The 27,947-nt window shown below is 38.6% G+C and overlaps 1 non-coding gene across 1 annotated transcript; it reads left to right on the forward strand.

Annotated features, from left to right (window-relative positions):
• Positions 1–10,619: 10,619 nt before the first annotated feature.
• On the forward strand, positions 10,620–10,727 carry LOC148577474 (small nucleolar RNA R71). Its single transcript, XR_015903487.1, has one exon. It is a non-coding gene; the product is annotated as a small nucleolar RNA R71 (small nucleolar RNA).
• The last annotated feature ends 17,220 nt before the right edge of the window (positions 10,728–27,947 follow it).

Here is a 27,947-nt window from a genome sequence, read left to right on the forward strand (position 1 = left end):
TTGAATCTGTTGTACTAGGCAAGGAACTAAGTTTGGTATTCACACACCATATTAAGTTCAGAAATTCACAAGCATACATGTAGGCTAACTATTTCTCAAGTGCTTTGGGAACAAGCAACTTCCAATAACCTTGCAGGAATCTTCTGGAGAAATGATGCACCATCATCCAAGGAAGTGGAGTAGAATGCAGAAACTATGGATGATGACAACAAAGAGACAGCTAAAAACCATTACCAGAAGGTTGTATTGTTACTTAATTCCATATACTTGGAATGCTAAAAATTGGAAGTCCGAATGTGCCCTTGATTAATAGTTACTAATTAGTTTAAATCATTAGAATTTAATGCTTGTTTTCATTGCTTTTGTCATATGTGTGCTGTCCAAAATACCTGCTGCATCTTCACCTTGCCTGCTTGTATGCTTGTCCTTTTAAATTAAATAAAAAGAGAATGTATGTTATGAAAAACCAGAGTGGAGTTCATATTGTGGAGTAGGTCCTTAAATTTATGGTGTAGTAATCACTTAGCTAAGTTGGTTCACCAACAAGGTGGGAAGGCAACTATCTGTCCTGAATCATATACTTGAAACACACCCCATGAGACTAGCTAAATAATAAGATCCTAATAAGAAAAAGGAAAAGAACAATAAGAGTTGAAAAAGAAAGAAAAAAATAAGGCTAGGCACCAAAGGCTTGAATCTTGAGGGATGTGTCTGTGGTGCTCTTGTACCAAGGATATGCTTGGATAAATAAGTTCTTAGGAGTGCTTCATCACTTGGTAACTTGGGTTAACTAACCGGGATTATCAACTAAAAATCCACTATCAAGAGCAACCTTGCTACAGAACATTTAGTAACCCAAAGAGGTGCTGGACACCAAGACCTCAAGGGAAGAAAATAACAAACCATGTGCCTGTGGTGTGCATGTATGGAGGAGAGAGACTTGAGGGAGTAAGTCCTTAGGGGTGCTTCAACACCTATCACCTTGAACCAACTGGTTCAGGAGTGTTGGCTGAAAGCTTATTTTAAAGAGTCGCCCCCTCACAGAACACTTAGCCTAAGGAAGAAATAAACCTTGGAAAGACAAAGGGATCAATAAATAAAAGTCTCAAAGGGTGCAATCAAGTGAGTATTCCAAGGCATGATAAAGGTCTGAAAGCCAGTAAAGGAATGAACCTAAGTTGCTATGCATGAAACCCATAAAACCAAGAACATGACTTCCACAATAATGATTCATTCATCTTGTCATTTCATTCATCATTCTTCTGTTCCAGTACTTGCTTAGGGACAAGCAAGCTTTAAGTTTGGTGTTGTGATGCCAGGGCATTTTGGCCAGTTTTACTGACCTTTTCTTTACTGTTTTAGGGTAGTTTCATGCATTTTCTTAGGAAATAAGCAAGTTTTGGGTAGAATTTCACTTACATCTTGATTCAAGCAAACATTGTGCACTTTACATGATTTCATGAGAATTATGCATGAATTAAATGACAAATTGGATGATGCATGTCTCATGACTTGGATTAGAACTTTGATGCACTCTACTGCTTGATTTCAGGACAAAGGAAGCAAGGAAGAACCATGTTAACAGCCACGTTAGTCTAACTAACGTGACCACTAACGTGGAAAGGGAGTTAGCTTGCAACGTTAATGAGAAAAGTAATCGCCAATAACGTCCTCGAAGCCAACATAGCCCACGTTAAGAGTCACGTTAACTAAGTTAACGTGAACTCTAACGTGGAAGAAGAAAATGAAGCCAACGTTAGTGACACTCACCTTTGTCACTAACGTTGGACCAAGCTCATATTGGCCACCTTAAGAGCCACGTTAACTCAATTAACGTGGACTCTAACGTGGGCAAGCAAAAGAATGGCCAACATTAGTGCCACTCACCTTTGTCAATAACGTTGGACTAAGCCACTTTGAGCCACGTTAGTTGCCACGTTAACTTAGTTAACGTGGACTCTAACGTGGAGGGAGCAAAGAATCGCCAATGTTAGTGGCACCCACCTTTGTCACTAACGATGGAATGAGCCACTATGAGCAACGTTAACTCCCACGTTAACTTAGTTAACGTGGAAGCTAACGTGGAGGAAAGAATGATGAGCCAACATTAGTGACACTCACCTTTGTCACTAACGTTGGAGATGGCTATCACTACCACGTTAGAAGCCACGTTAACCTAGTTAACGTGAACTCTAACGTGGGAAGTAGGGGCGTTTTGGAACGTTAGTGACAAAGGTAAGTGTCACTAACGTTTTCGAAGATTTGGCAAGCCTACGTTAAAGGTCACGTTAGCCACACTAACGTGAATTCTAACGTAGGGGGAAGGGAGGACTCTCAACGTTATTGGAAAAGGTAAGTCCCAGTAACGTGTGCGAAAGACCAAGAGGCAACGTTAGTGGTCACGTTGGTGCCACTAACGTTGAAGTTAACGTAGATCATCCCTGGGTTAGGAACGTTAGTGAAAAAGGTGATTGTCACTAACGTTCTCGAACCCACACTTTCACTTAACGTTAACGCCGCTAACGTCCTAAGCTAAAGTCCCTGCCTGCTTCACACTTTCTCTCTGCAAGTAAAGCTAAGCCCACTGAAGAGGATAACTGCCTCAAACTCAAGATCCAAAGGCCCATATCCAAGACTTGAAGAACCAACTAGAAGATCAGAAGAGTAGTATATATAGGGGTAGTTTTGAATTAGAAAAGGGGAGCTGGGAATTTTAGTTAGCCTCTGTAATATTTTACTCTTTCTCCACTTCTAGTTTTACTTTTCATAATGTATTTTCCTTTTATGCTTTTATTTCCCAGAGCTATGAACAACTAAACCCCTTTCATTGGGTTAGGGAGCTCTGTTGTAATTTGATGGATCAATAATAGTTTTCATTACTCTTCTTCTTTCTTTTCTCTTGATTTTACTAGAAAGCTTTCAATCTTCATCCAATTGGGTAGTTATCTTGGAAAAGAAGCTATTCATACTTGGATCTCTTCTGAACCTTGGAAGAGGAATGAAGAGATCATGCTAGAAATGCTTTCTCATGTTGGACCAAATTGGGGTTTGGATGGATATAGTGACATATAATCCTACCAACACTTTGATTTGGAAATACATTTGGTATAATCAGTGACCATACTTCATCTCTTCTCATGAGCAATTGACCAAGGAATTGGCTATTGATCAAGATTTGAGAGATTGAATTACCAAGGAATTTGAATTCAATCACTTAAGATTGCCAAGGAGATCAATGAATGCATTGATTGAGGAAGAGATGAAAATGAACTTGATCCGGAGAATGCAACATCTCCAAAGCCCAATGAATTCCCCATTTCTGACCTTACCCATTCTCTTTACTTTCTGCTATTTACTTTCATGCTAAACTCCCCTTCCCCATTTAAGATTCTGCAATTTACCTTCCGTCATTTATTTTCTACAATTTACTTTCCCGCCATTTAATTTTCTGCAATTCTTAACCCAATTTCTGCTTTGCTCAACTAGAGCATTCTTCCAATTAAAGTTGCATGACCAATCAATCCCTGTGGGATTCGACCTCACTCTATTGTGAGTTTTTACTTGACGACAATTCGGTATACTTGCCGAGGGAGATTTGTTAAAGGACAAGTTTCCGTGCATCAACTAAATCAGTAGCCAATTTTTAAAAAATCATATAAACTTAAATTCTTAGAATAATAATATATTAGGGTTTCTTTTACCCCATTTTTTAGATGTATAATATATTAGGTATATGTATAATATATTATATCTCTTACATTTGCATTATGATCTAATCTCTTGAAATTTTACTTGGCAACGAATAGATTGAAACTTTTGGTTGAAGCTTTCAAGAAGACTTTGTCAAAACAAAAATAACAGTATCATGATAAGGTAAAATACACCCTTTCCATTAATCTTTTCATATTATGATTATGACAAGCTATTAATTCATGTGTAAATCCACTTTGCTTGTTTTGTTATTTTTGAAGTTGCAATTTGACTTCTCAAGTGTAATTTAATGAGTGATTTTTTTTGTAGTGAGAAGATGAAGATGTTAATTAATTTTTTCTTATTGCACTTTATTCAAATCATAATTATTCTTCTATGTAATTATGCAAGATAATTTTGAGGAAGTTAATGAAGTTTAAGATGTTTATCATGGTGGTTTATTGGCAAAGATGAATTGAGAATCAAATCCTAGTGTACTTCTTAGAAAGGCATTCTATCTTTTGTTCAGATATTGTATTGAACAAGAACTTGGAACTGAAATAAAGCAAATTCTACCATACATTGACTAGGTATGACAGGATGTTGTATGAAAATTGGATTTTTTGGACCCTTAGTTTGAATGCTTTTTCATTATTAGGATCTTTAAAAAGAGTTAAATATTAGCCTTTTAACTGGGAGATATTTTGCTGGGTCCAGTTTGGATTTCCCTTAATTTCATTTTTAGATATGTTTGTTGCTAATATTACTACTATAGTTTCTTTTTTTCTTTTTGTGTTTTTTATTTTTGGTGGATGATGGTTTAGGAGGTGTACCTTATACCTTGTTATGAATAAAGGGATCTCTATGTATTCTACTGTGTGGTTATCACTACGGGTTCTTTTGGAGTTTTTAGACATTTGTTATTCATATTATGTTTGATAATTTACTTACTGTTTGTTTTTTCGGAATACCACAGACAAGGTTTAGACTTTCCGGATTCTCAAGAATGGCCGTCCATAGGTTCTAACTTATACCACGAAGACATTAATAACTCGGACTCGGTCCCCTGTATTAGATATCCAAGAGATATCCATTCAATCTAAGGTAGAACGAAAGTGGTTGTCAAGCACGCGTTCATAAATTAAGAATGATGATGACTGTCACGATCATCACATCCATCATATTGAAGTGCGAATGAATATCTTAGAAGCGGAATAAGTTGAATTGAATTGAAAAACAGTAGTACTTTGCATTAATCTTTGAGGAACAGCAGAGCTCCACACCTTAATCTATGGTGTGTAGAAACTCTACCGTTGAAAATACACAAGTGATAAATGTTCAGGCATGGCCGAATGGCCAGCCCTCACAAAAGTCTAAGATAGCATAAAACTAATCAAAGATGATCCAAAAGATATAAACATAATAGTAAAAAGTCCTATTTATACTAAAGTAGTTACTAGAGTTTGCAGAATTGAGTAAATGATGCAGAAATCCACTTCTGGGGTCCACTTGGTGTGTGCTTGGGCTGAGCATTGAGCTTTACACGTGTAGAGGTCCTTCTTGGAGTTGAACGCCAGTTTGTAACCTGTTTCTGGCGTTTAACTCCACTTTGCAACCTGTTTCTGGCGTTTGACTCCAGAATGCAGCATGGAACTAGCGTTCAATGCCAAATTACGTCGTCTATCCTTAATCAAAGTATGAACTATTATATATTGCTGGAAAGCCCTGGATGTCCACGTTAAAACGCAATTGAGAGCGCGCCAGTTGGAGTTTTGTAGCTCCAGAAAATTCACTTTGAGTGCAGGGAGGTCCGAATCCAACAGCATCTGCAGTCCTTCTTCAACCTCTGAATCTGATTTTTGCTCAGGTCCCTCAATTTCAGCCAGAAAATACCTGAAATCACAGAAAAACACACAAACTCATAGTAAAGTCCAGAAATGTGATTTTTAATTAAAAACTAATAAAAATATACTAAAAACTAACTAAATCATACTAAAAACTATGTAAAAACAATGCCAAAAAGCGTATAAATTATCCGCTCATCACAACACCAAACTTAAATCGTTGCTTGTCCCCAAGCAACTGAAAATCAAATAAGATAAAAAGAAGAGAATATACTATAAATTCCAAAATATCAATGAAACTTAGCTCCAATCAGATGAGCGGGACTTGTAGCTTTTTGCCTCTTGAATAGTTTTGGCATCTCAATTTATCCATTGAAGTTCAGAATGATTGGCATCTATAGGAACTCAGAGTTTAGATAGTGTTATTGATTCTCCTAGTTCAATATGTTGATTCTTGAACACAGCTACTTTATGAGCCTTGGCCGTGGCCCTAAGCACTTTGTTTTCCAGTATTACCACCGGATACATAAATGCCACAAACACATAACTGGGTGAACCTTTTCAGATTGTGACTCAGCTTTGCTAAAGTCCTAAATTAGAGGTGTCCAGGGCTCTTAAGCACACTCTGTTTTTGCTTTGGACCTTGACTTTAACCGCTCAGTCCCAAGTTTTCACTTGACACCTTCACGCCACAAGCACATGGTTAGGGATAGCTTGGTTTAGCCGCTTCGGCCAGGATTTTATTCCTTTAGGCCCTCCTATCCACTGATGCTCAAAGCCTTGGATCCTTTTTATTACCCTTGCCTTTTGGTTTTAAGGGCTACTGGCTTTTTGCTCTTGCCTTTTGATTTAAGAGCTTTTGGCTTTTTCTGCTTGCTTTTTCTTTTTTTCTTTCTATTTTTTTCGCCAATTTTTTTTCGCAAGCTTTTTGTATTCACTGCTTTTTCTTGTTTCAAGAATCATTTTTATGATTTTTCAGATTATCTAATAACATTTCCCCTGTTCATCATTCTTTTAAGAGCCAACATATTTAACATTCATAAACAACAATTTCAAAAGACATATGCACTGTTCAAGCATTCATTCATAAAACAAAAAGTATTGTCACCACATCAAAATAATTAAACTAGTTTCAAGGATGAATTCGAAACCATGTACTTTTTGTTCTTTTGTAATTAAAACATTTTTCATTTAAGAGAGGTGATGATTCATAAGACATTCATAACTTTAAGGCATAGACACCTAAATACTAATGATCATGTAATAAAGACACAAACATAAATAAAATATAAGGCTCAAAAACCAAAAAACAGGAAAATAAATAAACAAGGAGATTAAGGAATGAGTCCACCTTAGTGAGGGTGGCGTCTTCCTCTTCTTGAAGAACCAATGGTGCTTTTGAGCTCCTCTATGTCTCTTCCTTGTCTTTGTTGTTCCTCCCTCATAGCTCTTTGATCTTCTCTAATTTCATGGAGGATGATGGAATGCTCTTGGTGCTCCATCCTTAGTTGTCCCATGTTGGAACTTAATTCACCTAGGGAAGTGTTGATTTGTTCCCAGTAGTTTTGTGGAGGGAAGTGCATCCCTTGAGGCATCTCAGGGATTTCATGATGAGGAATTTCCTCATGCTCATGTTGAGGTCCATGCTCTCTTGTTTGCTCCATCCTTTTCTCAGTGATGGGCTTATCCTCTTCAATGAGGATGTCTCCCTCTATGCCAATTCCAGCCGAATTGCAGAGGTGGCAAATGAGGTGAGAAAAGGCTAACCTTGCCAAATTGGAGGACTTGTCAGCCACCTTGTAGAGTTCTTGAGGTATGATCTCATGAACTTCCACTTCCTCCCCAATCATGATGCTATAGATCATGATGGCCCGGTCTACAGTAACTTCAGACCGGTTGCTAGTAGGAATGATTGAGCGTTGCATGAACTCCAACCATCCTCTAGCTACTGGTTTGAGGTCAAGCCTTCTTAGTTGAACCAGCTTGCCCTTTGAGTCAATTTTCCATTGAGCTCCTTCCACACATATGTCCATGAGGACTTGGTCCAACCTTTGATCAAAGTTGACCCTTCTTTTGTAGGGGCGTGCGTTTTCTTCCATCATTGGCAAGTTAAACGCCAGCCTTACATTTTCCGGACTGAAATCTAAGTATTTTCCCCGAACCATAGTAAGTCAATGCTTTGGATTTGGGTTCACACTTTGATCATGGTTCCTTGTGATCGATGCGTTTGCATAGAACTCTTGAACCATTAGGATCCCGACTTGTTGAATGGGGTTGGTGAGAACTTCCCAACCTCTTCTTTGAATCTCAAGTTGGATCTCCGGATACTCATTCCTTTTGAGTTTGAAAGGAACCTCAGGGATCACTTTCTTCTTGGCCACAACTTCATAGAAGTGGTCTTGATGGACCTTAGAGATGAATCTCTCCATCTCCCATGACTCAGAGGTGGAAGCAATTGCCTTCCCTTTCCTTTTTCTAGAGGTTTCTCTAGCCTTAGGTGCCATGAATGGTTATGGAAAAACAAAAAGCTATGCTTTTACCACACCAAACTTAAAATGGTTGCTCGTTCCCGAGCAAAAGAAGAAAGAAAGAAGTAGAAGAAGAAGAAAAATGGAGGAGAGGGTTTTGTTGTGTGAAAATTAAGAGGGAATGAGGGTTTTATATAGGAGTGGGGAGGGGTTTAGGGTTCGGCCATTTAGGGTTGGGTTTGGGAGGGAAATTATTTTGAATTTAAAGGTAGGTGGAGTTTTGTGGAAGAGAGGATGGATGTGATTGGTGAAGAGGTGATGGGGAAGAGTGATTGAGTTGATTGGTAAGGGGTATTTGGGGAAGAGAGTTATGGAAAGGTGTGAAGAGGAGAGAAGAAGTAGGTAGAGATCCTGTGGGGTCCACAGATCCTGAGGTGTTTGAGGATTTCTCATCCCTGCACCTTTTAGACGTGTAAAATGCCCTATAAATGCAATCCTGGCGTTTAACGCCAGACTGCAGCATGTTTCTGGTGTAAGCACCACTTCCATGCTTGTTTTGGGCGTTCAACGCCAGTCTATAGCATGTTTCTGGCGTTGAACGCTAGTCCGGTGCATGTTTCTGGCGTTAAACGCCAGTCTGAAGCTTGTTTCTGGCGTTTAACGCCAGCTTTCCTCTGGGTGCAATCCTGGCATTTAAATGCCAGACTGCTGCTTGTTTCTGTGTTTAACGCCAGTTTCATGCTCTATTCTGGCATTAAACGCCAGCCAGATGCTCCTTACTGGCGTTTAAACGCCATTAAGCCCTTCCTCCAGGGTGTGCTTTTTTCAATGCTATTTTTCAGTAGTTTTTGTGACTCCACATGATCATCAACCTAATAAAACATGAAATAACAAAGAGAAAATAAAATAAAAATGATTAAATAACATTGGGTTGCCTCCCAACAAGCGCTTCTTTAATGTTAATAGCTTGACAGTGAGCTCTCATGGAGCTTCACAGATAATCAGAGCAAGGTTGGGACCTTCCAACACCAAACTTAGAGTTTGACTGTGGGGGCTTTGGTTGACTCTGCAGTGAGAGAAGCTTTTCATGCTTCCTCTCCGTGGTTACAGAAGGAGATCCTTGAGTTTTAAACACAAGGTTGTCCTCATTCAGTTGAAGGACTAATTCTCCTCTGTCCACATCAATAACAGCTCTTGCTGTGGCTAGGAAAGGTCTTCCAAGGATGATGGATTCATCCTCATCCTTCCCAGTATCCAAGATTATGAAATCAGCAGGGATGTAAAGGCCTTCAACCTTTACTAGCACGTCCTCTACTTGTCCATAAGCTTGTTTTCTGGAGTTGTCTGCCATCTCTAATGAGATTCTGGCAGCTTGCACCTCAAAGATTCCCAGTTTCTCCATTACAGAGAGTGGCATGAGGTTTAACCCTGACCCAAGGTCACATAGAGCCTTCTCAAAGCTCATGGTGCCTATGGTACAAGGTATTAAGAACTTTTCAGGATCTTGTTTCTTCTGAGGCAATGTCAATTGATCCAGATCACTCAGTTCATTGGTGAGCAAGGGAGGTTCATCTTCCCAAGTCTCATTACCAAATAATTTGGCATTCAGCTTCATGATTGCACCAATGTACTTTGTAACTTGCTCTTCAGTAGCATCTTCATTCTCTTCAGAAGAAGAATACTCATCAAAGCTCATGAATGGCATAAGGAGGTTTAATGGAATCTCTATGGTCTCTAGATGAGCCTCAGAGTCCTTTGGTTCCTCAGAGGGAAACTCCTTGTTGATCACTGGACGTCCCAGGAGGTCTTCCTCATTGGGATTCATGTCCTCTCCCTCCCTTGTAGGTTCGGCCATGATGGTTAATTCAATGACCTTGCACTTTCTTTTTGAATTCTCTTCTGTATTGCTTGGGAGAGTACTGTGAGGGGTTTCAGTGGCCCTTTTACTCAGCTGGCCCACTTGTGCCTCCAAATTTCTAATGGAGGACCTTGTTTCATTCATGAAACTTAGAGTGGCCTTAGATAGATCAGAGACTATGTTTACCAAGCTAGATGGGGTCTGCTCAGAACTCTCTGTCTTTTACTGAGTGGATAATGGAAAAGGCTTGCTATTGCTAAACATGTTTCCTCCACCATTATTAAAGCTTTGTTGAGGCTTTTGTTGATCCTTCCATGAGAGATTTGGGTGATTTCTCCATGAGGGATTATAGGTGTTTCCATAGGGTTCACCTATGTAATTCACCTCTGCTATTGCAGGGTTCTCAGGATCATAAGCTTTTTCCTCAGAAGATGGCTCTTGAGTACTGTTGGATGCAGCTTGCATTCCATTCAGACTCTGAGAAATCATATTGACTTGCTGAGTCAATATTTTGTTCTGAGCCAATGTGGCATTTAGAGTATCAATTTCAAGAACTCCCTTCTTCTGAGGCGTCCCGTTACTTACAGGATTCCTCTCAGAAGTGTACATGAACTGGTTATTAGCAACCATGTTAATAAGTTCTTGAGCTTCTGCAGGCGTTTTCTTTAGGTGAATGGATCCACCTGCAGAATGGTCCAATGACATCTTTGATAGTTCAGATAGACCATCATAGAATATATCCAGAATGCTCCATTCTGAAAGCATGTTAGAAGGACACTTTTTGGTCAGTTGCTTATATCTCTCCCAAGCTTCATAGAGGGATTCACCTTCTTTCTGTTTGAAGGTTTGAACATCCACTTTAAGCTTACTAAGCTTTTGAGCAGGAAAGAACTTGGCTAAGAAAGTCATGACCAACTTATCCCAAGAGTTCAGGCTATCTTTAGGTTGAGAGTCCAACCATACTCTAGCTCTGTCTCTTACAGCAAACAGGAAAAGCATAAGCCTGTAGACCTCGGGGTCAACCCCATTGGTCTTAACAGTATCACAGATCTGCAAGAATTCAGTCAAGAACTGAAAATGATCTTCAGATGGAAGTCCATGAAACTTGTAGTTTTGTTGCATCAGAGAAAATAATTGAGGTTTAAGCTCAAAATTGTTTGCTCCAATGGCAGGGATTGAGATGCTTCTTCCATGTAAATTGGAATTAGGTGCAGTAAAGTCACCAAGCATCCTCCTTGCATTGTTATTACTTTTGGCCATATCTTCTTCTTTTTCGAAAATTTCTGTCAGATTTTCTCCAGAGAATTGTGCTTTAGCTTCCCTTAGCTTCCTCTTCAGAGTCCTTTCAGGTTCAGAATCAGCTTCAACAAGAATGTTCTTATCCTTGTTCCTGCTCATATGAAAAAGAAGAAAAAAGCAGAAAAGAAAATATGGAATCCTCTATGTTACAGTATAGAGATTCCTTTATGTGAGTAGAAGAAAGTAAGAATAGAAGAAGGAAAAGATGAGAATCCAAACACAGGGGTGAGGATAGAAGTGTTAATGGATGAATAAATAAATAGAGGGAGATTAGAGATGAGAGAAGAATTCGAAAATTTAACAAAATAAAATAAAAATATTTTAAATTTAAATTTCAAATTCGAAATTTAAAATTGAAATTAAATTAAATTAAAATTAAAACAATTAGTTAATTAAAACGAAATTTTAAAAAAGAGGGAAGAGATTTTCGAAAATTAAAGGTAGAGAGTTAGTTGGGCAGTTTTGAAAAAGATATGATTGAAACAAAAAGATATGATTGATTAAAAGAGATTTGAAATTTATTTTTGAAAAAGATATGATTGAAACAAAAAGATAAGATTGATTGAAAAAGATTTGAAAATCAATTTTAAAAAGATAAGAGGTTAGGGGAGAAGTTAGAAAGAATTTTGAAATTGATTTTGAAAAAGATATGATTGAAATTGAAAAAGATATGATAAGGAATTGAAAAGATTTAATTTTGAAAATTAAAGTTGATTACTTGACTAACAAGAAATAAAAATATATGATTTTAAAATTTAAAGATTGAACCTTTCTTAATAGGCAAGTTACAACTTAATATTTTAGAATCAATCATATTAAATGTTGGTATTAATTTCGAAAATATGAAATGAAAATAAGAAAAAGATTTTTGAAAATCAATTTGAAATTTTCGAAAATTATGAAAGAAAAAATGAAAAGGATTTGATTTTTGAAAAAGATTTTGAAAAAATAAGATTTTCAAATTGAAAATTTGAGTTGACTCATATGAAACAATTGAATTTTTTAAAAATTTTTGAAAGAGTCAATCCAAATTTTCGAAATTTTTAGAGAGAAAAATGGAAAGATATTTTTTATTTTTGAATTTTTAATGATGAGAGAGAGAAAAACATAAAATTGACACAAAACATAAAAATTATGAATCAAAACAACTAATGCATGCAAGAACACTATGAATGTTAAGATGAACACCAAGAACACTTTGGAGATCAAGATGAACATCAAGATTTTTTTTTAAAAATTTTCAAGAAAAGAAAAACATGCAAGACACCAAACTTAGAAATTTGCAAACTTTAGACACTAACAAATTGAACTGCATATGAAAAACTAGAAAAGACACAAAACAAAAAAAATAAGAGGATCAAACAAGAAGACTGTCAAGGAACAACTTGAAGATCATGAAGAACATATGATGAATTTTTGAAAATTCTTGAGTAAATCTCAGTCAGGCGGATTTAATTGATTTTATGAATTGATAAGTAAAAGATAAATAAAATATAAAATAGGATAGTGGTACTTATGTAATTCATTGGTGAGAATTTCAGATAAGCGTATAGAGATGCTTTCGTCCCTCTGAACATCTGCTTTCCTGCTGTCTTCATCCAATCCTTCCTACTCCTTTCCATGGCAAGCTGTATGTTAGGCATCACTGTTGCCAATGGCCACCTGTCCTCTCAGTGAAAATGGTCCAATGCGCTGTCACTGCATGGCTAATCATCTGTCGGTTCTCGATCATACTGGAATAGGATCCATTGATCCTTTTGCGTCTGTCACTACGCCCAGCACTCGCGAGTTTGAAGCTCGTCACAGTCATTCAATCCCTGAATCCTACTCGGAATACCACAGACAAGGTTTAGACTTTCCAGATTCTCAAGAATGGCCGTCCATGGGTTCTAACTTATACCACGAAGACACTAATAACTCGGACTCGGTCCCCTGTATTAGATATCCAAGAGATATCCATTCAATCTAAGGTAGAACGGAAGTGGTTGTCAGGCATGCGTTCATAAATTGAGAATGATGATGACTGTCACGATCATCACATCCATCATATTGAAGTGCGAATGAATATCTTATAAGCGGAATAAGTTGAATTGATTAGAAAAATAGTAGTACTTTGCATTAATCTTTGAGGAACAGCAGAGCTCCACACCTTAATCTATGGTGTGTAGAAACTCTACCGTTGAAAATACACAAGTGATAAATGCTCAAGCATGGCCGAATGGCCATTGATGACAAGTCATCCTAGCCTATTTTAGCTAGTCTTTTTCTTTAGTTTTCATTAGAATTATGCACTTTCTTGAGCTACAAGCAAGCTAATTGAGTAGATTTTCATGTTTCCCTTGATTGAACCAACCATATATGAATTTATGCCATTTCATGAGGTTTTATGCTATATTTGTTGCATATTATGAAAGAATGAATATCTCATGATTTTGAACATAGCTTTGATAAGTTTGGTTGATTAATGATAGGTGAAGAAAGCTTGGAGAAAGGTTGAAGCAAAGAGGAATGGCTAGAAGTGAAGAGAGGACAATGGAATAAGTGAAATTGAACCAGGAGGCATGAAGTTAGCCCCAACGTTAGCCCCCTAACTTGGAGGCTAACGTTAGGCATGAAGATTACTCCCTGGGCTCCCCACGTTTGAGCCAACGTTAGCCCCCTAACTTGGAGGCTAACGTTGGCAAGAGAAACTTCTTCCCTGGACACCAACGTTTGCGCCAACGTTAGACCCCTAACTTGGGGGCTAACGTTGGCACATGAACATTCAAGGAAGAGGCAAAAGTTAGCCCCAACGTTAGCCCCCTAACTTGGAGGCTAACGTTGGAACTTGAGAGTTTCTCCCCTGGGCACCAACGTTTGCGCCAACGTTAGCCCCCTAACTTGGAGGCTAACGTTGGCACATAAATTACAAAGGGGGAAGGGCCAACGTTTGCGCCAACATTAGCCCCCTAACTTGGAGGCTAACGTTGGCGCCACTAGCACAAAGCATTGCCAACGTTAGGGTCAAAGTTAGACCCCTAACGTTGGCACCAACGTCCATACCAGAAGGATTTGGCTTGCTGCTATGAAAAGTTGGGGCCAAAGTTAGACCCCTAACTTTGGCTCAAACTTTAGGTCCAACTTTGGCTAACCTCAAACCCGGTTCAATTGGTTCACTTTGGTTCTTCTTCAAACTTCAAGAGAAATCAACCAAGGCCTCTTTCAACCCAATTCCATCAAGAACAAAGGCCCAACTCAAGGCTTGAAGATCATTTTTGAGAGTGTATAAATAGGATAGAATTCAAGTTATTAAGAGAGCTTTCCTTTTGGAATTTTCATAATAGTTTTCGGAGATATTTTGAACTTTAATTTCTTTGTTTCCATTGCTTTCAATTTCATTTTACATTTGTCTTGGATCTTGGATTGGAGAATTGAAGAAATTCTGTTTCAATCTCAATCTTGGATCTCTCTGTTTTCTTTACTGTTAATTGAATTTCATTTCCGGTTCATTACTCTTCATCTATTCTCTTTGCAATTTACAATTCCCTTGCAATTGTTCTTGTTGGATCTAGGAAGGCATTGAGATCTAGACTTGGTTTTCTAGTCTCTGGGTCCTGAGATCTGAATTTCTCATTTCAATTCCCTGTTTATTGCTTTTTCTGATTCATTTACTTTACTGCTTCAAGATCCGGTTCAATCCCAATTCCCTTTCCCTCTTCTGTTTGATGCAATTTAGTTTTTCCTTGTTTAAATTCTGCAAATCCATTCCCCTATTCCCTTTACATTTCAAGCAATTTATATTCCTTGCACTTTAAGATTCCGCAATTTACATTTCTTGCACTTTAAGTTTCTGCCATTTAATTTCTTGTTCTTTAAGTTTCAGCAATTTATTTCTTGTTCTCTTTACTTCAATGCAAATTACATTCTGCAAGTCACACAATCATCAACCAAATCTTGATTCGCTTGACTAAATCAACCACTAAACTAAAATTGCTCAATCCTTCAATCCCTGTGGGATCGACCTCACTCCCGTGAGTTTTTATTACTTGATACGACCCGGTACACTTGCCGGTTGGATTTGTGTGTTTTGGGAGAGATTTATTTTTCCTCCAAAATATCTCATCAAGTTTTTGGCGCCGTTGCCGGGGATTGATTAGATTGACAATGATTAAGTGAGGTGGTAATCTAGATCAAGCACTTTTTCTTTAATTTTGACTAACCCACTAACTGTTTGAATTTTTGCTTAAGCTAACTAAAACTTCATTCTAGCAGTAGATTGAAGTGTAACTGGTTTGTGTGCTCTTATGTTCTGCTTGTATGTCAGGTACAAGAAGAGCCATACCCAATTTTCATGAACAAGACGAAAGAACTCTCAGGAGGTTAAGAAGAGCTGAAAGAGGGAAAAGTATTGTTGGAGAAGAGGAATCAGACGAAAAATTCCACGAGATGGAAGGAGATACATCTAATCCAGGAGAAGGAGTCAATAATCAACCACAACAGAGGAGAGTATTGGCTTCCTATACCTTTGCAAATGCTAGACATTGTGGAAGTAGCATTCTCACCCCTAATGTCAATGCAAATAACTTTGAACTGAAGCCACAACTCATCACATTGGTCCAGAACAATTGCTCATTTGGGGGAGGACCATTGGAGGATCCAAATCAACATCTATCTACCTTCTTAAGGATCTGTGACACTGTCAAATCCAATGGCGTGAATCCTGAAACCTACAAGCTTCTGCTGTTCCCGTTCTCATTAAGGGATAAGGCTGCACAATGGCTTGAAACTTTTCCCCAAGGAAGTATCACTAGTTGGGATGACTTGGTGACTAAATTTCTAGCCAAATTCTATCCACCCCAAAGAGTCATCAGGCTGAAAACCGAGGTGCAGACATTCACACAATTAGATGCCGAATCCTTGTATGAAGCATGGGAGAGGTACAAAGCCTTAATCAGAAAGTGTCCTCCAGAGATGTTCAATGAATGGGACGTGCTGCAAAATTTCTATGAAGGCCTGACATTGAAATCTCAGGAGGCATTAGATCATTCTGCTGGAGGTTCACTACAACTGATGAAAACTGCTGAGGAAGCTCAGAATCTTGTGGACATGGTGGCCAACAACCAATATTTCTTTGCTCATCAAAGAAACTGCCAACCATCACATAGGAGAGGAGTAATGGAGCTAGAAGGAGTGGATTCAATCCTAGCTCAAAACAAGATGATGCAGCAGCAAATTCAACAACAATTTGAGCAAATGGCCAAGAGGATTGATAGTCTCCAAGTTGCAGCAGTTAACACCAGCCAACCATCAACCACATGGGGACAAAGTGAAGAAACTCAAGAAGAACAACAACAAGAGCAAGTACAGTATATGCACAACCAAGGACCAAATGAAGTGTATGGTGATACATACAATCCATCCTAGAAAAACCACCCAAACCTCAGATGGGGAGATAACCATACCCAAAACCAACAACCATGGCAGAGGAACTCAAACCAACACAACCCAAGAAGCAACCAAAATCACAACTAGCAGCAAACTAACCAAAACCCCTACAGAAAACCTCAAAACAACTACCCCAACCTCAACCAATACCAATCTAATAACCAACCCACCAACCAAAATGCCTACCATCCACCACCCACATCTCATAACCCATCTCAAGTATCACCTGAAGCCCAAAGAATCACTCACTTGGAAGCCATGATAGACAAAATGTTGAAACACCAAGAAATGGTAGCCAAGAATCAGGAAGCCTCTATAAAGAGCCTAGAGAGACAGATGGGGCAACTCCCCAAGCAAGTATCTGTTGAGAGACCTTCAAACACACTGCCCAGTGACACAATTCCAAATCCCAAGGAGGAATGCAAGGCAATACAATTGAGGAGTGGGAGAACATTGATAAGCAACAATGACACTACAAGGAAGCAAGCAGAGAACAACAAAGAACCAACAGAGGATGAGAATCAAACAAAGGCAGATGAGGATAAGGAGCAAGATGTGATGCCAAACAAAGACACTGAGAAACTCAAAGAGAAGAACAACCAGCCACATAGCTCAAAGGAAGTAGCTCAGGGGCAGCAGCAAATGGGAAAAAGCATCACACCTCCACTGCCTTACCCTCAGAGGTTCAACAAAGAGATTAAAGACAAGCATTTTCACAAATTCCTTGAGATTTTTAAGAAGCTGGAAATCAACATTCCCTTGGCTGAAGCACTTGAGCAAATGCCTCTATATTCCAAGTTTCTGAAGGATCTTATCAATAAGAAAAGAAGTTGGCTTGAAAGGGAAACCATATTACTCACCGAGGAATGCAGTGCGGTGATTCAACGGGGTATTCCACCAAAACTTAAGGATCCGGGAAGCTTTGTAGTCTCATGCACTATTGGCAAGATAATTCTCAACAAGGCTCTCTGTGACCTGGGTGCCAGCATCAATTTAATGCCTCTCTCAATGATGAGAAAACTTGCCATAGAAGAACTTAAACCCACCAGGATGTCACTAGTCATGGCTGACAGATCAATCAAGACACCTAATGAAATTGTGGAGAACCTGTTAGTGAAGGTTGGGGAGTTTATTTTCCCAGCAGATTTTGTAATTTTGGACACTGAAGAAGAAGGAAACGACTCAATCATTCTGGGAAGGCCATTTCTACACACAGCAAGGGCCATCATTGATGTAGAAAAAGGAGAAATGACCTTCAGGGTCCATAATGAACAAATGATCATAAATGTGTTCAAATCAATGCAAAACGCTCCTGAGCAAGAGGATTACGTGAGAGTGGATATGATAGACAGTTTGGTGTACGAAACATTGGAAGAAAATTTTCAAGAGCAAGAAGGAAATCAAAGAGCAACAGAGGAACAAGTAGCTGAGACCTCTACTGAGCAAGATGAAAGGCAAGATAAGAAAGAAGATGTACGAAGACAAGAACTGAAACCTTTACCCATCCATCTCAAATATGCATTCCTTGGCACATCGGAGAGCTTCCCAGTAATCATTAATTCATCCCTGACAAAGAAGGAAGAAGGAGAACTTCTTGATGTACTCAAAGCTCACAAAGATGCTTTAGGATGGACCATTGATGATCTGAAGGGAATCAGCCCTGCAGTATGTATGCATAAGATCCTCTTGGAAGATAATTCCAAACCATTGGTTCAACCGCAAAAAAGGCTAAATCCTACAATGAAGGAAGTTGTCCAGAAGGAAGTAATGAAGTTGTGGAATGCAGGGATAATCTTCCCAATATCTGACAGCCCATGGGTAAGCCCGGTTCAAGTTGTACCAAAGAAGGGAGGGATGACGGTCATCACTAATGAGAAGAATGAGTTGATCCCTACTAGAACAGTGACTGGGTGGAGAATGTGCATAGACTATAGAAGATTGAATGATGCCACCAGGAAGGATCATTTCCCTCTCCCATTCATTGATCAGATGCTGGAAAGGTTAGCCGGTCATGCCTATTACTGTTTTTTGGACGGATATTCTGGGTATAATCAAATCGTGGTGGACCCCAAGGACCAAGAGAAAACTGCCTTCACATGTCCATTTGGAGTTTTTGCATATAGGAGGATGCCCTTTGGGCTCTGCAACGCCCCTGCCACATTTCAAAGGTGTATGCTCTCCATTTTTTCTGACATGGTCGAAAATTTTTTAGAAGTCTTCATGGATGACTTCTCTGTTTTTGGTGATAATTTCAATGCTTGCCTAAACCATTTAACTCTTGTCTTGAAACGGTGCCAAGAAACTAATTTGGTTTTAAACTGGGAGAAATGCCATTTCATGGTACCCGAAGGGATTGTTCTTGGCCATAAAGTTTCAAGAAAAGGGATAGAGGTTGATAAGGCAAAGGTTGAGATTATAGAAAAACTCCCTCCACCAATTAATGTGAAATCTGTTAGAATTTTTTTGGGGCATGCCGGATTTTACAGAAGGTTTATCAAGGACTTTTCAAAAATAGCCAAACCTTTAAGTAATCTGTTAATGCTTGATAACCCTTTTGTTTTTTATGAAAACTGCCAGCATGCATTTGAAACTTTAAAAAATAAACTCACAACAGCACCAATCATCACACCTCCAGATTGGGAATTACCTTTTGAACTCATGTGTGATGCAAGTGACATTGCAATTGGTGCTGTACTTGGGCAAAAGAAGGGGAATTTGCATCATGTCATATATTATGCAAGTAAAGTGTTGAATGAGGCCCAAAGAAATTACACTACAACAGAAAAAGAGTTGCTAGCTGTAGTCTATGCATTTGATAAGTTTAGATCATATCTGATAGGATCAAAAGTTGTGGTTTACACTGATCATGCTGCACTTAAGTATTTGATGTCAAAGCAGGATGCTAAACCAAGACTCATCAGGTGGATACTGCTCCTACAAGAATTTGACATTGAGATAAGAGATAGGAAGGGCACTGAAAATCAGGTCGCTGATCATCTGTCAAGGCTACCACATGAAACAAGTCAAAAAGCATCCCAGCCCATAAATGAAAGCTTCCCAGATGAGCACCTTCTGCAGATCCAGCAAGCACCTTGGTTTGCTGACATAGCAAATTACAAAGTGGGAAGGAAGATACCGCAAGAATTCTCTAAGCAACAAGTGAAGAAGTTGATCAACGAAGCAAGGAAATTTTCATGGGATGAACCCTTCTTATTCAAGAGATGCTCTGATTGGGTGATCAGAAGGTGTGTTCCTGAAAGTGAAGTGGGGGACATCTTGTGGCATTGTCATGGTTCAGCTTATGGTGGACACTTTGGTCCAGAAAAAACAGCCGCAAAAATACTACAAAGTGGCTTCTATTGGCCAACTATTTTCAAGGATGCTAGAGAATATGTACACCAATGTAATGAATGCCAGAAAGCAGGAGGATTAACAAGAAGGAATGAGATGCCTCAAAACTTTATCTTAGAATTAGAATTGTTCGATATATGGGGAATTGATTTCATGGGGCCTTTTCCTCCTTCCTATTCTTTTAGATACATCCTGGTAGCAGTGGAGTATGTCTCAAAATGGGTGGAAGCCATAGCCACAACCACCTGTGATGCACAGATCGTCCTCCAATTCCTCAAAAAGCACATCTTCACTAGGTTTGGAGTGCCCAAAGGTCTTATTAGTAATGGTGGAAGTCACTTTTGCAACAAACAAATGGAGAAACTCCTTCACAAATATGGAGTAATTCACAAAGTAGCCACACCCTACCATCCTCAGACTAACGGCCAAGCTGAACTTGCAAATAGAGAATTAAAGAAGATCCTAGATAAAACAGTGGGAATCACAAGAAAAGATTGGGCTAGAAAGCTAGAGGATGCATTGTGGGCGTATAGGACAGCTTTTAAAACTCCTATTGGCAAGTCACCCTTTCAGCTATTGTATGGCAAATCCTGCCACCTCCCTGTAGAGCTTGAACACAGAGCTTTTTGGGCCACTAAACTCCTCAACCTTGATCCCCAAGCTGCAGGAAAAAAAAGGTTGTTTCAACTAAATGAACTGGATGAATTCAGACTGGAAGCTTATGAAAATGCGAAGATATACAAGGAAAAAGCTAAGAAGTGGCATGACAAGAAGATCACAAAGAAGGAATTTAAGCCAGGACAACAAGTGCTCCTGTATAATTCAAGGCTTAAAATCTTCCCTGGCAAACTGAAGTCTAAGTGGACTGGCCCATACTTGGTGACAAAGATTTTTCCCTATGGGAATATTGAACTACTAGATGAGGCAACAAAGAATCAATTCACTGTAAATGGTCACAGAGCAAAGTTGTACTTGGGAGGACAATGGGTTAAGCAAAAAGAGGTTCAACACCTACAGCCCTCTTAAAAAGAATTGAAAGGTGTCAAGCTAGTGACAATAAAAGAGCGCTTGTTGGGAGGCAACCCAACCTGAGGTAGTTTTCTTTTCATAGTTATTTCAATAAAAAGGTTAAATGAGTGGTATGTATTGCAAGGAGCTAAGTTTGGTGTTTCACACCAAAACATATTAAGGGAGAATAAAGGATTCTAAGTTTGTTGTTCCACCAAAATCTTACTTAAAAGCACATTCTCACTTTCTACATAAAGGGTTACTAGCTCCAAGCAATCTGATAAATCATTTAAGCATTGTCTGTTTCTAGTTTTCAGTTTTATTACCTTTAGCAAAGATTTAGGCTTTCACATATGGTTATGCATAAGAAACATGGCAAGAGACTAAGTTTGGTGTTCACACACCAAAGTAAGTTCAAACGCCTACAAGAAAGTCTTGCACACTAACAAATCATCTAAGGGCTTGAGAAACAAGCAACTTCCATTAACACTGCAGAAATTCAATCACTCTCCTGGGAGGACTACTCACCATTAGCTGAGAGAAAGAAGAAGAAGCCACCAAGAGGTTGTATTGTCACTTAACTCCATCAGTATTGAATTGCTCTAAATTGGAAGTGTGAATATGCCCATTTTAACAGTAACTGTTAGTGTAGTAATCTATGCATCATTTATGTTTTTGTTTTTTTTAAAATAAATAGGCTAGTTATGTGTGTGCTTGTGTGTTTATTTTCACTTAACAAGAAGCATGTGTTATCCCCTGCATCTTTTAATTCAATAAAAGAATAGTTGAATGTGAAGTAAAATAGTCTCTGTTAGTTAGAAGTGGAATAAAAGTAAGTGGTGGTATATGTGTGATTGTATAATAGCTCACTCTTAGTGAATAAAGAGCTAGGATATCCCTTTCTAAGTAAAGAGTGGCTGCTGTCTATGAATCTCAATTGAATTAAATTCCTTGGTTAGAAAGAAAAACAAAAAGAAGGAAAGAACAAAGAGAGCCAAAAAGTGGCAAAACAAAAGAAAAACAAAAAGAAACAAAGCTGGACACCAATAGCTTGAACCTTAAAATATATGCCTGTGATGTCTTTGTAATAGGATCTGCTTGGATTAGTAAGCTCTTAGGAGTGCCTCAACACTTGGTGACTTGGGTTAACTAACCCGGGATCATCAGCTGAAAGTCCACTATCAAGAGCAACCTAACTACAAGGCATTTAGTAACCCAAAGAGGTGCTGGGCATCAATGTTTTAAGAAGGAATGTGAGCCAAGTGTCTATGGTGAATAATGTGTCAAGTATAAAGAAAAGAAAATGAACTTGCTACACATGACACTCAAATAAAGCTTTTGAATAAAGTAATAGCCAAGGATAAAGGAATAATGAGAGGTCATAGCAGTATGTCACTTGAAGCTTGAAGGAGACTTTCTAGGCCTAGAAATCAATAAGAAGTGATTATTTGCATATCCACATAAAACCCCATGAACTATCAATAACACTCTGCTAGCATGAACTTCCTCTTCCATTTCATTCTTTCTTCTTAATAATTCATTTCTTGCTTGGGGACAAGCAAGCTTTAAGTTTGGTGTTGTGATGACAAGTCATCCTAGCCTATTTTAGCTAGTCTTTTTCTTTAGTTTTCATTAGAATTATGCACTTTCTTGAGCTACAAGCAAGCTAATTGAGTAGATTTTCATGTTTCCCTTGATTGAACCAACCATATATGAATTTATGCCATTTCATGAGGTTTTATGCTATATTTGTTGCATATTATGAAAGAATGAATATCTCATGATTTTGAGCATAGCTTTGATAAGTTTGGTTGATTAATGATAGGTGAAGAAAGCTTGGAGAAAGGTTGAAGCAAAGAGGAATGGCTAGAAGTGAAGAGAGGACAATGGAATAAGTGAAATTGAACCAGGAGGCATGAAGTTAGCCCCAACGTTAGCCCCCTAACTTGGAGGCTAACGTTGGCAAGAGAAACTTCTTCCCTGGACACCAACGTTTGTGCCAACGTTAAACCCCTAACTTGGGGGCTAACGTTGGCACATGAACATTCAAGGAAGAGGCAAAAGTTAGCCCCAACGTTAGCCCCCTAACTTGGAGGCTAACGTTGGAACTTGAGAGTTTCTCCCCTGGGCACCAATGTTTGCGCCAACGTTAGCCCCCTAACTTGGAGGCTAACGTTGGAACATAAATTACAAAGGGGGAAGGGCCAACGTTTGCGCCAACGTTAGCCCCCTAACTTGGAGGCTAACGTTGGCGCCACTAGCACAAAGCATTGCCAACGTTAGGGTCAAAGTTAGACCCCTAACGTTGGCACCAACGTCCATACCAGAAGGATTTGGCTTGCTGCTATGAAAAGTTGGGGCCAAAGTTAGACCCCTAACTTTGGCTCAAACTTTAGGTCCAACTTTGGCTAACCTCAAACCCGGTTCAATTGGTTCACTTTGGTTCTTCTTCAAACTTCAAGAGCAATCAACCAAGGCCTCTTTCAACCCAATTCCATCAAGAACAAAGGCCCAACTCAAGGCTTGAAGATCATTTTTGAGAGTGTATAAATAGGATAGAATTCAAGTTATTAAGAGAGCTTTCCTTTTGGAATTTTCATAATAGTTTTCGGAGAGCTTTTGAACTTTAATTTCTTTGTTTCCATTGCTTTCAATTTCATTTTACATTTGTCTTGGATCTTGGATTGGAGAATTGAAGAAATTCTGTTTCAATCTCAATCTTGGATCTCTCTGTTTTCTTTACTGTTAATTGAATTTTATTTCCGGTTCATTACTCTTCATCTATTCTCTTTGCAATTTACAATTCCCTTGCAATTGTTCTTGTTGGATCTAGGAAGGCATTGAGATCTAGACTTGGTTTTCTAGTCTCTGGGTCCTGAGAACTGAATTTCTCATTTCAATTCCCTGTTTATTGCTTTTTCTGATTCATTTACTTTACTGCTTCAAGATCCGGTTCAATCCCAATTCCCTTTCCCTCTTCTGTTTGATGCAATTTAGTTTTTCCTTGTTTAAATTCTGCAAATCCATTCCCCTATTCCCTTTACATTTCAAGCAATTTATATTCCTTGCACTTTAAGATTCCGCAATTTACATTTCTTGCACTTTAAGTTTCTGCCATTTAATTTCTTGTTCTTTAAGTTTCAGCAATTTATTTCTTGTTCTCTTTACTTCAATGCAAATTACATTCTGCAAGTCACACAATCATCAACCAAATCTTGATTCGCTTGACTAAATCAACCACTAAACTAAAATTGCTCAATCCTTCAATCCCTGTGGGATCGACCTCACTCCCGTGAGTTTTTATTACTTGATACGACCCGGTACACTTGCCGGTTGGATTTGTGTGTTTTGGGAGAGATTTATTTTTCCTCCAAAATATCTCATCAGCCAGCCCTCACAAAAGTCTAAGATAGCATAAAACTAATCAAAGATGATCCAAAAGATATAAACATAATAGTAAAAAGTCCTATTTATACTAAACTAGTTACTAGAGTTTGCAGAATTGAGTAAATGATGCAGAAATCCACTTCTGGGGCCCACTTGGTGTGTACTTGGGCTGAGCATTGAGCTTTACACGTGTAGAGGTCCTTCATGGAGTTGAACGCCAGTTTGTAACCTGTTTCTGGCGTTTAACTCCACTTTGCAACCTGTTTCTGGCGTTTGACTCTAGAATGCAGCATGGAACTGGCGTTCAACGCCAGTTTATGTCATCAATCCTTAATCAAAGTATGGACTATTATATATTGCTGGAAAGCCCTGGATGTCTACTTTCCAACACAATTGAAAGCATTCCATTTGGAGTTCTATAGCTCCATAAAATCCACTTTGAGTGAAGGAATGTCAGAATCCAACAGCATCTGCAGTCCTTCTTCAACCTCTGAATCTGATTTTTGCTCAGGTCCCTCAATTTCAGCCAGAAAATATCTGAAATCCCAGAAAAATACACAAACTCATAGTAAAGTCCAGAAATGTGATTTTTAACTAAAAACTAATAAAAATATACTAAAAACTAACTAAATCATACTGAAAACTATGTAAAAACAATGCCAAAAAGCGTATAAATTATCCGCTCATCAACGTGCCGATAGAGCAATCGGCATGCTGGCCAATGTGACCCTTTCAAAAGCGTACCGATACCTCAAAAAGCGTGGTGAAAAGTTATCGGCACGCTTTTTAGCACTTTTCGGTATGCTTTAAAAGTGTGGCAGAAAGCTTATTTTCTTGTAGTAAGGGATTGAAGGATTAAGCAACTTTAGTTAGGTGATTTATCTAGTCAAGCTAATATTTGATGATTTTGGTATAATTGAATGAACAGAATGTAATTGACAAAGAAAGTAACTATACTAAATTTAAATTGCTGAATAATAAAGAGCTGAAAGTAAATTGTGAAATGTAAATGGTGAAAATTTGGATGACAAGAAACTAAAGAGCTTAAACTTAAATGGCAAGAAAGTAAAAGCAAGAATGTAAATGGCTATGAAAAGTAAATTGCATGAATTGTAAATGGGTGTTCGGGGCACTTGAAATCAAAGAAAACAAGAAACTCAATACAATTAAGTGGAAGAAAGATAATGGGTATGATTCATTAGGGATTGAAGATATCATAATCCGTCATGAATCAATGGGTCTCAACTTCCTTCTCAACCATATGAAGTGGATCTATGGCGGATTGTAATAATTGAATCTCAATTCTTTGGCGACTCAATTTCTCTTAACACAATCAATTGCCAATTCCTTAATCTAATTGTTCATGAGAAGAGGTTAAGTTCAATTCTCTAATCCATAAGCCATACAAGCTCTCAGGATCTCAATTCAAACCAGGAATTTATTGATCAAAGGAGTTGTGAGGGAAAGAACTTCAAACTGAATTCTATGATCCCTCTTCCAAGGTTCACATAGAGATTCAAGTAGATCTAAACCCCCTTCCGATAGTGAATAGATATATTAAACACAAAAGATTTCCCTTAGCTACAACAAACGGATTGAGAAGAAGAAGAATTTCATTAATTCATTTGAATTGCAATAAAGCTCCTCCCCATAATGATTGGGGTTTAGTTAATCATCGCTCTAAGAAAAATTGCAGGAAATTGAAATTGCGTGAAAATAAACTAAAACTTAATACAAGCAAATGTAAAGTTGTAGAATGTAAAAGTTTGTAAAACTAAGAGTCCTAAGTTAAGCTCTAGAGTACCTCCTCCTTCTAAGTTCAAAACTTTTCCTATATATACTACTCTCTGATCTTCAAATGAGTCTTCAAGTACTTGGATGTGGGCCCTTGGCCTTAGTTGAAGCAAGTTAGGAGTTACTCAGGCCCTTTCTGACGTTAAGGCTGGCGTTAGCTCACTAACGCTTTCAGACTTGCATGAGTGCCCGTGGAACTGGCGTTGGTACTAGTGTTAACAGCATTGCTAACGCCACAATTCTCTTCCAAGATGGCGTTAATACTGGCGTTAGTGTGCTAACGTTGCCACTAACACCAACGTCTGTTGTGCGTACGCACACTGCTTTGTGCATGCGCACACTAGCCAATTCTTCTAGCCCCAACATTGTGCAATGATCGAAGACGTTAGTGTGCTAACATTGGTGGAGTTAGCATACTAACGTTGGCACTTTATTGACGTTGGTGAGCTAACTTAGGCCACTAACGTTGCCTTCTTCATTGACCAACGTTGGCACTGGCGTTAGTGGGCTAACTTTGCCACTAACGCCAGCTTCATCTTCTTCGAGCACATTAGCACTGGCGTTAGTGGACTAACTTTGCCACTAACGCCAGCACCTCCTTCATCGGCAACGTTGGCAATGGTGTTAATGGGCTAACTTTGCCACTAACGCCCAGCTTCTTCTTTATTGTAGAGCACGTTAGCACTAGCATTAGTGGGCTAACTTTAGCCACTAATGCCAGCACCTGTTCTTTGAGCCAACGTTATCGCTGGTGTTAGTGGGCTAACTTTGCCACTAACGCCAGCACCCACCTTGGTGTAGCATTAACCATGCCTCCCTGCTCTCCTCTGCTTCTTCTCTACTTCTTCTTGCCTTTCATCAATCAAACAAGTGCATCAAAGCTCTGGCATAATCACAAGATATTGCATCATTCAATGCATCAAGTAGTTCTTGCATAAATCTCAGGAAAATGATTATAATTCACTAATGTTTGATGGATCAAGGCATGCATACATAACTCATCCAAATGCCTGCTTATTGATGAAGATAATGCATAAAACTAACCTAAAATATAATAAAAATGACTTGTGAAACTAGCCAAGATGCCCTAGCATCACAACACCAAACTTAAATCTTGCTTGTCCCCAAGCAAGTAATAAAGCATAAGAAAAATGAATGAGAACACAAAAAGATATAAGTCGTTATTAGAAGATATTCAATCCTGGTTTATGGGGTTTCATGCATGACATCTTTGAAGTTCATAATCTTATTGGTTTCTAGGTTATAGCATCCTCTTAAGTACTAACTCTGCTGCTTCTATGAGACCCTTTAATTCTTTGATCCTTGGTTTGAACATTTTGCTTTTCTTTTTCTCCTTGCTAAAGGCTTATTCTTTTTATTGAGGCTTAGTGCTCTGTGTTAAGGCAGCTCTTTATGGTAAGCTTTCAATCAACACTCCCAACCCAGTTGGTTCAAGGTATTAGGTGTTGAAGCACCCCTTAGGACTTACTGACTCAAGCCACTCCTCAACACATACACACCATAGGCACTTGACTTGCAATTTAACATTGAGACATTGATGCACAACACCTCTTTGGGTTACTAAATGCTTTGTAGCAAGGTTGCTCTTAATAATGGACTTTTGGTTGATAATCCCGGGTTAGTTAACCTAAGTTATCAAGTGATGAAGGACTCCTTAGAACCTAATCATCCAAGCATATCCTTGTACAAAAGCATCACATGCATATCTCTTTAGGGTCAAGCTATTGGTGCCTAGCTTATTCATTTCTCTCTTCTTTCTTCATTCTTCTTTTTCTTTTTCTTTCTTTTTGCAAGGATCTTTTA

This window comes from Arachis ipaensis, chromosome B1 (genome assembly GCF_059453495.1).
Source record: "Arachis ipaensis isolate K30076 ecotype BB chromosome B1, ASM5945349v1, whole genome shotgun sequence".
Lineage (NCBI taxonomy): Eukaryota > Viridiplantae > Streptophyta > Magnoliopsida > Fabales > Fabaceae > Arachis > Arachis ipaensis.